Raw genomic sequence first — 6,077 nt, 5'->3', positions numbered from 1 at the left:
CGAATATAAATATAGCAGTATGGGTGTCCTTAGAGTCGTATTCTAACGTAGATCGCATATTTTATAGATTTTGATCGTTCAGAGGCTCTACGCAAAGGGAAGACATTAATTTGATTGTTCGTGGCATCCGCTCGGCATTGAGGTAGGTTACGGTCTACTTTAGTTAGACTCTGATTAGAGAATCGTATGTAGTTGTAGAAAGTGACGGGACAACATATAGGCCTTCGGGCATGAAGTAGAGGTGAATTCCGAGTTAGTTTGGCTTTGTTAGTTGCTATGTGGGCTTGTCGCCATATGTGTTATTTTACGTGAATATCACTTTGTTCGTATCTACATCACATACTAGCTCACTCACCATGTGTAAAGGAATGGTAACATTAATATGACTTGTATTGGTTGACTATATATTGGTGATATTGTTGAGAGCGATATCATGCATGACATGTCTTTTATATTATTGTTGTGATGATTGGTGAGGTGAGTGATCGAGAGACTCGAGGTCTTTGCCGGAGATTGAGAGTGACGAGAGAGACTCAGGTTTTTTGCCGGAGATTGAGAGTGACGAGAGAGACTCGAGGTCTTTGCCGGAGATTGAGAGTGATTAATAGCCTCCGAGGTTTCGCCGGAGAGCACGAGTGGTACATGGACTTCGCGGGTCCCCCATGGGTCATGACTATGAGGCATTGCCATAGCATGTGTGTACGAGAGTGGAGTGTGAGAGGTGACTATTGTATTAAATTGCATTCATCCACTTATATATTTGGTGATCATTTGGTGAATTATATCTGTCTTGGTTGATTTCATGATTCCTTTACACCTTACTTGTATATGATACGTGACCATACCTGTTTGCTCTATGTGCTACTTGTTGGTTTTGACTTCTTCATGCGTTATCTAATCATTGTCGGCCTATGATGCTTACGGGTACAAGTGTTGTCAATACTCTCTTACTCTTCTTTGCACTTTTGTTGAGTGCGAGTACGATCCGGGCTCCGTTCTACGTCCCGTGGTCGATACGTGAGGGTGATATCTTTTAGTTATTTAGGGTGAGCTACTGTCATCCGTGGCCCCGAAGGACCTCCTCTATCTATTTTGTTTTTGTATTCGACGGACAATATGTAGCCTTCGGGTATTTTCGGACTTCTATTCCGTCCTATGTTGGCGCTCTTGTACCCTTTGACCGAGATTTTTGGGGTTGTCGTGACATTTCTTGTTATGATAAGTATTTAAGACTTGATAACTTATTCTTAATTAATTTTCCGCTTATTTAACTTGTTATTAGTAATGTGGTTCGCCTACTCGAAGGGATAGTGTAGGTGCCACCACGACTCGCGAATTGGGTCGTGACAAAATCAATCAATCTTGATTTAAGTATGACAGAAAGTTATTAAGTAATTTATTTCCAATGAAAAAGTGATTAAACTTTACCTAAATATCAATAAAATGCTTCTTTTATTTCTTCGAATTAACTTTTTATGATTTTTAAGCAAAATTTGAGTAACTTTTTAAAAAAAATAGTTTAGTGACTTTCATTATATTTCGATAAAATTAAATATTTTTCTTTACAAACCAATCTAGTGATTGTCCACAATAAAACAAAAATTAGGTGACCATCTATGAAATCAATCCCAAAAGAATGTTAGAAAGAAATTATAAAGTGGAAAAGAAAAGACGTAAAAAAGAAACAAACCCTTGCAAGGACGAGTTCATCAGAGTAGGTAGAAGGTTTAATGGAACCATTCCTTTCTGACTCCTTTGGAGGCACCTGGGAGAGTTTATTTTTGATTTTCCATTTTCTGGAACTCAAAGGGAAAAAGAGGAAAATCTTAGAGAGAACTATTGTTTGTTTAGAGAAAAGTAATGTTGGTTGTTTGGGTTAGTGAAGAAAGGGGCTGCTTATATAGTGATCATTGCTCAATTACAACTTGACAGACACTTACTAATGTGTGTGTCTGCATGTTTATCTTTTAACTTCCACTTTTTTAACAACTTCACTTGTTTATTTTTGTTTGTTCGTATCCGTTGGTGTCTACAATCAATGGGACTGGAGCTGTAATTGAGGCCATTTATGTGCTGGTCTTCTATTAGTCCTTTTTCGTTGTTGCTGCTATAACTCTCGTTTCCATGCTCGCTTCACATGGAAATAGCAGAAAACTCTGCTGGGGTATCGCTGCCACTATCTTCTCTACCATTATGTATGGATCTCCTCTATCCATCATAGTAAGCTCCTTAACATCATTCTTAACTCTTTTTATGCAGTTAATGAAAGCTCGTTTTTTTCATTCTCTTGGCTATACTTTATAATTTATGTAAAATTGATAGAATGTTTGGTGAAATGCATATTCTAATTCTATAGGAGAAATGCATATTCTAAAGCGAAGCCAGGTAACTTTCTCGATCAAGCTGGATGAGTTATCCGGCTTCGCTTTGTGAATATTGCTTTGGTGATTAATAAAATGCTTAATTACCAAAAAAAGAAAAAATTAATGTTGAATTTTTTATATGATGAAAGATAAATGCATAGATTGTTACGCAGTGAATAATAAAAACTGATTGTTACATATAGATATATTTGTCTAATTTAAGAGCATATTTGTCTTTAAATTCTCTTATAAATGTATTGCTATGCACGTATTCTTATCTTACATTCTATCGTATCGAAATATTTCTCATAGTACAAAATAATGCATACTATAAAGAAAAAGAAATTATTCACTAACAAATTATGTCGTTAAATAGCAAAATTCTATTGGTATCCTATTATACAAATTGGAGAAAAATTGTAGTTAATTTCTTTTTGTAGTAATTAATTGTATGTATAACATATATTAATGCTAAATTATGTTGATTCTCGTATAAGTTATACCAGAATTAGTATATACCATTTGGTTGCGGTAGTAGACTCGGAATAGTGTAACTCTAAATTAATGCTTGAAATGGCACGACAAATCAATCATGTATGATTTTATAAAATAAACAAAATATTGTGTGACTGATACGAAACTTTATATGGAATTTTCCTAAAATACTCGATCCTTTATGGTTTAAATTTTTCCAAAGGGATTGAATCTCAATATACATTAGGAATTAATTAGCTTATAAAATTATAGACAATATAGACTAGCTCTAATAAGAATCACTTTTTGCTAAAGAACTAAGTGGTTCTTTGAGAATGATGATTAGTTTTTAATTAGTCATAAAATATACTCCTGTCATGAAGATTTAGAATCCAAAATGGAAGCCATGGAAAAGAAAAAGGCCCTAGATGAATAACAAATTAAAGAAACGCATTAAGTAACTCTAATATTAGATGAAGTTGAGAGTTCTCAACTTCTTATTTATTATTCCCTCCGTCACATAATAAGTGTCATCTTACCCAAAAAAAATTGTCCCATAATAAGTGTCACCTTAGAATATCAATGCATATATTGATTTGTTTTTTCCATCTTTGCCCTTGGACAAAAAATGGCAAATTTCTTTATTCAAGGTCAAAAGTTGGATTCACAATGTCAAATTTTGGATTTCACGTGAAAATGAAAGTTTTGGCCTATGGAAGATAGGATTAGTAAGAGGCAAAAGAGGTAGTAGTACTCTAAATGATGATGGTTGGAATCCCAATGTCAAAAGATGAACTACTTGTGCATGCTCTAATCATCAAGAGGAATTTTTTTTTACATAAGGGTAATTTGGTAAACTTTGCACTTCAGCATTGATTTCTTAATATGCGTGTTTTTGGCTAAGGTGACATTTATTATGGGACGGAGGGAGTATTATTCATAGACATAGGAAAGAAAAGGGTTACAATAAGAGCTGCCACTTCTGATGCAGTGTATTGATTTTTAAAGCACATTTACCAAGGATTTTTTCTCTTCTACTTTCTAGGATTGCAGAAGCTCACTTTTCCGGCAAGGAATACCGGAATTAGACCTTTTCTTTCAAGCCAACAATAGTCACCCACTGTGATTATTGTCAAAATCCTTATTTTTCCAGTGATCTTTTTCAATTCTGATCAGGCAGTAGCATGGAGGAGAACATAATTTATTTCAATGCTAGTTTCAAGTCATTTGACATCACTAGGTGTATATCAAGCAATACCATCTGGTTCGACTGGGTGGAAAGAAGCAGGAACAGGTTGAGAAGGATAACTTTGAGCAAGAAGATCATGGAGTGGGTATGCTTCACCTTCGAGGAAGCTTCAAATGACCAAAAAAAGTTGGTGAGGAGATGGAGGACAAAAGATCAGGTGGCTGATTTCTTTGGTACTAGGAAGTACAATGAACATGGCAGATACATGAGCTTTTTTTCCCTCAAAGGAGAAGCGAGATCAGTTATTATTGTACCTGAACTTTCTTGATCAAGCTGGATGAGTTATCTGGCTTTACTTTGTGAATATTAGTTTGGTGAGTAATGTCACACCCCTTTTTTCGCTCCCCGCGCGATAAACATACAATGAGTTTTTATTATGAAAGGGTTTTTCCAATTGAAGTGACAGTTTTGAATAAAGATTAATTATTTTATAGAGTCGCCACTTGGAATTGAGTTTTGGTGTTCCAAGTCACCTTATGAATCCCTAATCAAAAGGACATGACTTATTTATTATTAGTCCACGAAAACAAAAGTTCAGGTAAGGAATTCTGTTGACCGGGGAGAAGGTGTTAGGTATTCCCCGAATCCCGTGATTTTAGCACGGTCGCTTTTATTGACTAATATTCGACTTACCTAATTTTATGATAAAGATTATACATATGAGCCCTTGAATGGTTTGCTCGCCTTTTGTTCGCTTCAATACTTATTTTATTTTATTAAAGCGTGATGTAGCAGCGCTTTTGTAATGACCCGCTTAGTCCTTATGCGTGCGTTGACCATACTACCCTTGCTAGTACTTTCTCAAGGTTAGGAATGAGCGGACCTAAATAAATTGGGTGTGTTCTATGTTGTGTTTTGTGACTTATAAGTGACTCTGTGATGTGTTTTTAACTTGGTTGTTTGCTGGCTTGTGTTCATAGGGCCTTAGAATGATTTTTAGAGACTAAGTATAAAAAGTGAAAAAATTTCGTGCTCACTGCCTAAAATCCACTGCTACAACGGAAGGATTTTCGCTGCCACGGTACTGCTATAGCGAGGTCCCGCTGCAGCAAAGGGGGGGATTCTTCGAGGTCCTGCTGCAGTGAAGGGGTGTCTCGCTGCAGCATCCATTACGCCAGAAGCCCGATTTAAATACCTTATTTCGACCGCACTCCTCACATAATCCCAAGAACAGTTCCCAAGAGCATAGAGGCCACTTTCTAAGGCTAGGGCACTATTCTCCATCAAAGGTAAGCCTCAATCACTAACTTTCTTCGCGTAATGTTCTTACTCGATTCTTGTTTCAATCAAAGGACCTTTAATGGGAATTGAAGCGTAGAACACAAATACCAAGGAAACCCTAGAATATCGATGGGTATTGTTTATTGTTGTTTAATATTGTTTAATTATCTAAGAGTAGAGATTATCGCTTCATAGCATGAGAACTTGTTATTTAATCATGAAAATTGGTTGTTGAGACCTAGGATTTCAATAAAAATGGGAACTCTGGCTAAAACCAGATTTATAGGGTTGAAATGATTAGAATGTTAAAGATCATGAAAAAGATGATCAAGATCATGATAAGAATCATGATAAGGATAAAGGTTAGGATTCGTATTGATGATATACTACTTGTATTAGGAGAGTTATTTGAAGACCATGATAAAGATGATCAAGATCATGATAAGAATCATGATAAGGATAAAGGTTAGGATTAGTATTGATGATATACTACTTGTATTAGGAGTGTACTAAGTAGAGATGTAGTTTAATAGAGTTACAACTCTTAGGAATATCTTTTGTATATTTCATGTATATAATTTGTATAACTCTCCTATAAATAGGAGCACTTGTATTTGACTATAATTATCAATCAACCGTTCTTCTTTCCCATGTACTTGTCTAAGATTTCTACATGGTATCGGGGCATTGAGCTCTTCTTGTCGCTTAAACCTTGAAATATCAAAACAACACACAAACTATTCTTCTGTCCATCAAAACTGGCCCCTACA

General features: G+C 35.5%; 1 pseudogene; it reads left to right on the top strand.

Moving 5' to 3' along the window:
• Window positions 1–2,019: 2,019 nt before the first annotated feature.
• The window catches only part of LOC132034928 (bidirectional sugar transporter SWEET1-like), a 29,852-nt pseudogene continuing 25,794 nt past the window's right edge, over window positions 2,020–6,077 (top strand).

This window comes from Lycium ferocissimum, chromosome 10 (genome assembly GCF_029784015.1).
Source record: "Lycium ferocissimum isolate CSIRO_LF1 chromosome 10, AGI_CSIRO_Lferr_CH_V1, whole genome shotgun sequence".
Classification (NCBI taxonomy): domain Eukaryota; kingdom Viridiplantae; phylum Streptophyta; class Magnoliopsida; order Solanales; family Solanaceae; genus Lycium; species Lycium ferocissimum.
This window is presented reverse-complemented; position numbering and strand designations above follow the sequence as displayed.